Source organism: Eumetopias jubatus, unplaced genomic scaffold (genome assembly GCF_037043125.1).
Source record: "Eumetopias jubatus isolate StellerSeaLion01/CBP00866 unplaced genomic scaffold, mEumJub1_p1.0 scaffold_10, whole genome shotgun sequence".
Taxonomy (NCBI): Eukaryota; Metazoa; Chordata; class Mammalia; order Carnivora; family Otariidae; genus Eumetopias; species Eumetopias jubatus.
Window position 1 is genome coordinate 107,822,568 of NW_028274816.1, and position 7,654 is coordinate 107,830,221.

Consider the following 7,654-nt stretch of genomic DNA (forward strand, 5'->3'; position numbering starts at 1 on the left):
TCCCACTCTCCTGCCATATCACTCCAAGGCAATCTCAGACGTGGCCAGTCTCTCATACTTCTGCGCCTTTGCACATGGAATTCCCTCCTCTGTGAATATTCCTCTGCCCTTTCACAGGGAAAACTTTTTTCCACCCTTCAAGGCCCAGTCCAAATAACTCCTCCTCGAATGAGTCAACTACACCCTCCCCCACCCCACAACAGGACTTTAACGTCACCTCTCTCATTGCTGTCCCGCGCCCTTATATGTCTGTCTTTGCTTCATCTGATATTGGTCCTCCACTGTCTTAAATCCTAAGTGTCATTGTGTCCTTTTGGAATTGATGCATTTTGGGCAAGGATCGTTATCTCTGAGATTTATTTTTCTTGAAGGCACAGCCCACATAAGGGCCCAATGTGGATGGTGCAAAAAAAAAAAAAAAAAAAGGTTCTAGGGGCACCTGGGTGGCTCAGTCATTAAGCATCTGACTTTGGCTCAGGTCATGATCTCAGGGTCCTGGGACTGAACCCCATGTCGGGCTCCGCACTCAGTGCAGAGTCTGCTTGTCCTTTTCAACTAAGTGAGCTACTCCTGGAATGGGCAGTGGTATTTTCCCAAGCAGGAGAGAATGCATTCCCAGGTATCCTGAGATCTGAGGGAGATGATATCCCAAGAGTCTTATAAGGAAGAAGATCTTAATTTATCTGGAAGGAGGCACCCTTTGGCCCAGGCCTAAAAACGTCAGGACAGGGATGGGTTAGGCCTAGCTCGGCAGATGTGCAGTGCCAGGCCCCCAGGTTTCCTTAATTTCTGCTCGGACAGAAGAGCCTTTATTCTGCTGGTACTTTCTCACCTCTTGGCAATTAACAAGGAAGCTTCACCCTTTTTCTCTGGGCAGCTGCATCCTTTGGAACTACGGGGGCCCAGAGCTCTCTAAGAGCAAGATGACGGGGGCGTGAGAGCTGACATGGGCCACCAACAGCAAAACAGCAAAGTTCTGGGGCCACACCACCGCCTACCCCACTGGGGAGAAGGGAGTACCCAGGCCAGGAGCACCCAACCTTGGAAAGAAATGGTTTTACCTTGGGGGGAGGGGTGGCAGGCAGGGGGATCGGGTGAGGCTGCCAGTGTGGCCGTAACTCTGTTTAAAAAACACTCAAACGGAATGGTGAGAACGAGCAAAAGGAAAAGAATTACGGCATTTTAGCCAACAACGCATCTGCTTAAACTCAGGTATAAATAGATCTTCAGGCCTCCTCCGCTGAGCACAGCAACTTGAATCTCAACGGTGAGTTGCCACGTGGAGGGGGCAGGGGAATGTCTTCTGGCAAGGCAAGGGGGCCTCCCCACCCCCCTCCCCCACCTCTGGAGCACCAAACCACCCCACAGCTTTGCTCAGTCTCCCGGGAAGAGAAAAGGCCAAGACAGGGAAGGGCAGCATTCCAAATCCCGCCCGACTCATGTGTCGTAAAAACGGTACAGCAGTTCCAGGAAACAGGGCGGGGGGGGGGAGGGGGGTTCTTAAAGAGTTAAACAAGCTTATCCTCCAATCTAGCAATCCCCCTTGTAGGTACTGATGCAGAGAAAAGAAAACATACATCCACTCAAAGACTTACGGACAAATGTTCATGGCAGCCTTATTCACAATAGCTGCAGGCTGGAAACAACCCAAATGCCCCAAAACAAGGGAACCGATAAACAATCTATGATTTATCCACACAAGGGAATATTACTCAGCAAGAAAAAGGAAAGAACCACCTACAGACAAAATGATATGGCTGAATCTCGAAATTACTGTGCAGAGCAAAAAGACACAAGTGTCCAAACTGTGTGGTAATACATGTGAGATGGACAAATCTGATCTATGGGAACAGAAAGCTGATTGGTGGATGCCTGGGGCCAGGGTAGGGGGTGACTGGGAAGAGATCACAAGGGACTCTTTTAGGCCGATGGAAATGTTCTATGCCTTGATTACTGTGCTAGGTACACAGCACATACATTTATGACTCCTCAAACAGTACATCTAAAACGGGTGCATTTTATTGTATGTAAATCAGACTTCAATAAAGTTGATTTAAAAAGTCATTCCTTCCCAAGGGCCTGGATGAGAGAGCTGGAGCCTCTGTGCTGACAGAAGTGGCCACAAGCCCGCCGGCTCCTCCTACAAGGTGCAGACAAATGCCTTTCCTGAAAGCCCAATCAAAGATCAGGGAAGTCTCCCTCAAGGCCTGGTGATACCACCAAGCTGGAAAAACAGCTCCCTGGCGGCCTGGAAAAGGTCCCTCTCTGGCCCTTGATCCTTAAAAGGCTGGAATTTCTGGCTGAACAAGAGGGCCTGGGCCCAGTTTCCCCGGGCAGGACGCCCAGCCACCCTCACGCAGGTGCCGGCTTGCTGCCCAAGCGCAGGACCCGAGGGCCCCGGCAGGTCCCCACAGCCCTGCTGCGGGCAGAGGAGAGAGGCCGCCCGATACCCAGCCCGCACAGCATGCCCACGGGGGAAGGAAGCAACACCCCAGCTCCCACCCAGCTCCCCAACCAAATTCACTGCCAGCCCTGGGAACCCGGAAGTCACCCAAAACCTTTACTCTTGAGTGGGGATGGCTGAACGGCCCCCAGAGTGAGTCTGGGAGTTGGTGACGGGACAAGGCCTGGAGCCGTGGACTTTGAACCCTTAGCTCAGTGCCCTTTCCCCCACTCCAGACTGGGCTCCCAGTTAGTTGCTGGGCGAGGGATTTTTAATGGGGTTGGTTCTGAACAAGAGTTCTCCAGGGCAGGGCCTATGAAACAAAGGGACTGTTTGCCGCAGTGGCTGAGTGGCTCTTGGGGGCAGGGGGTGGGTTGGTGGGGGGAGTACGGCTGCCGCTCGTTTGTCAAAGGGCAACCCTGCCCCCCAGGTATGGGCATTGCCCTTGCCCACTGGCTGAGGCCAGAGCCAGCTGAGGCCAAGGTCCTCCCTTCAGACCTACGGAGAGGGCGGGCCTGGGACCAGGTTCTGCTCACCACGGGATCTGCCCTCCGGGACCACGGGATCTGCCCTCCGGGACCACGGGCCACGTCGGTGCCTCGGCTCCTCCTCTCTGTCTGGTCCCATCCACCTCTCTTTGTCTGTTTCCCCTCCCCCGTTTCCCTGTTCTCACCGGCACCTGTTTTCCTTGCCTTGCTCAGTCTCTCCAATCCACGGGCTGTGTATTCCCAGGGGTCCTCTCCCCTTATCTTCCAGGCAGCTGCTGGCCCTGGCCTGAAGGTGCAAAGTTAGCTAACTCTTCCCCTCCTCCTAACTGCCCTGTACTGGCCAGGGAGCGCCCAGGGCTAGGGGCTCCAGACGCCGTGGGCCTGGCCGTGCCTGGGGGTGACCCCTGCCGCATGACGTGACCTGGAGCTGGCCACTCACCCTCTGCACCTCGGTTTTCTCATCTATAAAATGAGAACATCTTCACTTATTATCTCAGCTCTGCCCTGCAGCACACACACACACACACACACACACACACACACACACACTCCATGTTTGAAAAGTTTAGGGCTATCAACTTACATGCATTCAGTTATTATTAATTCAGGAGCCGATTTCGTATGAAACAAAAGCAATCAGAGCTTCTGAGCGACATACTGGGGTTTTGTTTCATATAAAACAGGGTCTTGAATTAGCAATGACTGAGCAAATGTACATTTATCATGTTCCCCGTTACAATTCCAGCAAAGAAACTTGACATTTTAGTTAAGCCCGTGTAGCCTTCACACAGATAAATGTTCTGTTTCTGCTAGGCTTTTCAAAAGATAAAAAGTCAGCCCCAGCCCCAGCCCCAGCCCCTGGTCTGGTGGGGGTGGTGGGGGCTAGGGAGCCAAGACGAGGTGATCTTTAAGACCCCTTGAGTTGCGGGGTTAGGAGGCCCGAGTGTGTCCCATTGGCCAGCACATCAGTAACTCATCAGGCACCAGTCTCCTGGGTCCCGCCTACCTGGGCCAGGCCTCCCATCAGATGCCAAAGAAAATGGCCAGCAGGACAGGGGCTTGGGCCCCAAGACCTGCCCCAGCACAAACCTCTCTGTTCCTCGCTTGCCTGCCCAACCCACAAGAATTCAGAGCAGTGACAGTGGAAGTAGAAGGGGCCAAGGTGGGGGCAACTTAGGATTTTCCCAAGGGAAAGAGAACAGGTGTCTTGGCAAGGAGACTGCACTTGGGAACAGAGGCTGTTCTCCAGACCATCTCACGGGGTTTAAAGCAAAGGTGCAGGGGAGCTGGTCCCCTTACAAACCCAGTCAAGACTCTAATGCCACAGAAGGGGGAGGGCGAGGCCCAAGGCTGTCACTTCCATGTCATTCTCTTTTCCTGTCCCCCGCCAGTCAAAGGCCCTGAGCTGGATGGGATCACCTGCGTTTCCAGTCTTGGCCCCATCTAGCAACGTCCAAACTGGGAGCCCCTGCTCCTAACTCCCTTCCCTACTGAAGACCTCACTGCCGCGTCTTACAGGTGCTTCTAGTTCAACGTGCCCTCAAATCAACCCATAAGACCCTCTCTGGCACAGGGAGCTGTCCCTTTGGCCAGGGGCGCTGTCCCTGGGGCTGGATTCCCTTTGGAGGGTCACCCAGGCCCTGCTTCCGCCATCCCTGATTCCTCCTCCTCCTCGCCCCTCCTCCAGACCTCCAGGCAGAAATAGTGTTTTCTCCTTCACCGCTCTCATCCCAACCCCCTACACCCCCCCCCACCCTCCTTTTCCACTCCCTCAGCCCAGGCCCCATCTAACCCTCCTGGACTACGGTGGGGCCCTCCCATCCTCCCACCCACCCCCACACTTTGGGATTTTACACTTTGCCTGGGACTGATCATTCACAGCCATGGTCAAAACCTTCAGCGACTTCGTCATACAAAGACTCAGCCTGCCTGGGAGGGAGAATGCAAAAAATGAAGGGGGTAACTCAAGTTCTCGGAGGGAAAGATGGGGAGCCATCCATCAGGTGCAGAGACAGGAAGTGACTGGCTCAGGGTCACGCAGTAAGGCAGAAGCAGACTGGCATGTCTGTGGGACTGTAACGCTCTCCCTCTGACAGCTCCCCTGGGCCCCCACTGGACACCGTGCTCCAGCCACACAGAGCTTCCGTGTGCCCTGAACTTGCATGCTCTTTCACAGCTCTGCTTCCTTCCTCATGCAGTCATGCCCTTCCTCTCTTCCCCCACCTCCACAGTCTTAGCCACTTGCCCAAGCCCAGCTGAAAGGCTGCCCCCTCCAGGAAGCCTTCCCTGAATGCCATCCCAGCACACATCTCTTCATGTCACTCAGTGCTCTCAGATGTCGGTTAGAATTAATCGTGTACATGCCTCCTGGGGGGTGGGGTGGGTGGGACTCATCTTACTCACCTTCATAGTCCAAGAGCACCCTGCACAGGGCCTGGCCATCACAGGTGCTCCACAGGTATTTCCGGAAGGAATCATCATAATATTTATTGTTGTTATGAATGGCTGACGTTGACAGAGCCCTCATTTGAGTCAGCCACTGAACTCAACATGCGAGTCAGAGTACACGCGTCTTCACAACAGCCCAGCTGACAAGCCACATTTCACAGATGGGAACTGGGACTCCGAGGAAGTAAGTAGCTTGCCCGGGGTCTCACTGCTGGAAGGGGGCAGATTTAAAACTCAGCCCCAAGTGTAGCCTAGATGCAGCCCTGTGACTCTTGCTCTCTGTACTCTGGTCAGTGCCCAGGACTCCACAGGCCCCAGATGACCCTGCCAGCCCCAGGGACGCTCGTGGTCCACGGCCTGAGGACAGAAGCCCCTCCAGGCCTCACAACAGCCTCCACTCAGTCCTGCTTTGCCAATGACCCTGATGGTTTAGATCATGCCCTGGGATCCCAGCCCAGCCAGCTGGTGACAAGAGTTCCCAGCTGGCCTCCTGCCACAGGGACACAAAGTCCCTTTGCACATAACCTCTCTTTATCCCCCTGTTGGTCACGGCAAATAGGTCAGGCCCAGGGCAAAATGGTAAGGTGGCAGAAGTTTGTCTTGGACTGCGTTTGCAGGCTCTCGGTTCTGTTCCCTTCCCACCTAGGGTTTCCTGCTGGCTGACCCCTCCCTGTGCCTCGGGCTGGACTGGACGCAAGGGCTTAACCCTTTGTACCTGAGAGCAGCGTGGAAGGACTACGGAGGGGACTGCAGGCTTTTCGGGGAGATGTGCGATGAAAGTGGGGGTTCTCCTTGCTCACGAAACCTGAACTGACCTGCAGTGAGTCCTGGTGAGAGGCTGGGATTCTGTCGCCCCTTGGGTGCCCCCCGGATCACAGAGCTCAGCGGGAAACCTGCTTTCCCCGCTTGTTTCCCTCACTGGACCCCACACCTTCCAGGTAGGGGTCTGTGCAACCCCTGTCCTTGCGGCCAATCCTGCGCCCCCAGGACAGGCCTGCTCCTGTTCACCACCCGTGTGTGCAGCCTGCACTAGGCCTTCATCAGCCCCGGTGCCCAGAACCCCTCCCCACCTGATGGCGGAGGACACTGCTAATGAGGCCCAGAGGGGTCCCACGACCAGTGTGTAAGCGGCTGGGATTTGAACTTTGGTCCATGTGGCTGCCAAGCCCTTGCTGCCTTGAGCCCCCTTTCCTCCCCCCGCCCCAGGGCCTGTTGCCCTCAACTGCCCATCACAGGGTGTCCCCAGGGAGCCGGGGCCAGCCAGGAACAGGGGAGAAGGGCTGTCTGGCACGGTGCTTCCGCTCCAGCCACAGGCTCAACCTTCCCCGGGTTGGCCAAGTCCTGCCTCCGTGACCGTGACCGCGACCGCGGGTGGCTTAACCAGCCTGAACGTCCCTTTTCTCTTTTGTGAGCCTCAAGCTAAACATACCTATTTCTGGAGATTCTCGTGAGGATGAAACAGGATAATCCGAGCTGAATGCTTCGTGAAGTGGCACATGGTAGGTGCTAACGAAAACCTCGCCGTCGCCTGAGCCCGTGCCCCGCGTGGGGGTGGGGTGGGGCGGGCGGCGACAGTGACAACACCACACCAAGACCCACAGGAAACTTCATCACAGAGACCGACAGCATATACAAGGGAAGTAACAAAACAAGAAGAAAAAGCCTTAAAATTTTGGCTGAGTAAAGGCAGCGGTATAATTACCGTCATTTATAAAAACTGCTTCCCATTAATGCCTAATTCCCGTGAAGCGCAACAATGATTATCTCATTAACTATGTGTCAGATTAACTTTGTTGTAGGTTTTATTTGATTAAAACAGTGAACTCTCAACACGTATGCTCATTCTTCATAGTCTGTGGTTTCTGGGGCGCAGGGCTCTGTTGACGACTTTTTTCTAAATTAGAAAGCATATTTCCAAGGAAGTGTCTTGTAAAATTCAGTCACTTGGATTCCCCAAGAGCAAGGTGGAGCAAGGCGGAGGGAGAGTCCCAGAGCTTCCTATCAGCCCCCACCTTTGGATTTTCAAAAGCCAAAAGTGAAAGGTGAATTTTGTGCCAATTTTTTTAAAAACTTGGCTTTGGTATCATTTGAATATTTTACTACGTGCCTATGCATTATTTTGTAGTAGCAGAGGTTGCCGGGGTGGGTTTTTTTCCCCAATCCATTGAAAACTCCAAAGTTGTTACATCCTGGATTCTGTTTCCCCCATGGGGAGGAAAGGTTGCTATCTGTCATATGCACTTAAGCGCCTGACAATTTTCTCATTTTCTGATAG

General features: G+C 54.0%; 1 long non-coding RNA gene across 2 annotated transcripts in view; it reads right to left on the reverse strand.

The window, feature by feature from the left end:
• LOC114199464 (uncharacterized) overlaps window positions 1-6,959 on the reverse strand; it is a 29,217-nt gene extending 22,258 nt beyond the window's left edge. The window contains exons 1-2 of one of the 2 annotated variants that reach the window (XR_003607296.2): window positions 6,809-6,959; window positions 5,335-5,590 (exon numbers count right to left, since the gene is read on the reverse strand). This is a non-coding gene — a long non-coding RNA (uncharacterized LOC114199464). The remainder of the gene's footprint in view (window positions 1-5,334; window positions 5,591-6,808) is intronic. The other variant, XR_003607297.2, reaches the window with a different exon arrangement.
• Window positions 6,960-7,654: the final 695 nt, after the last annotated feature.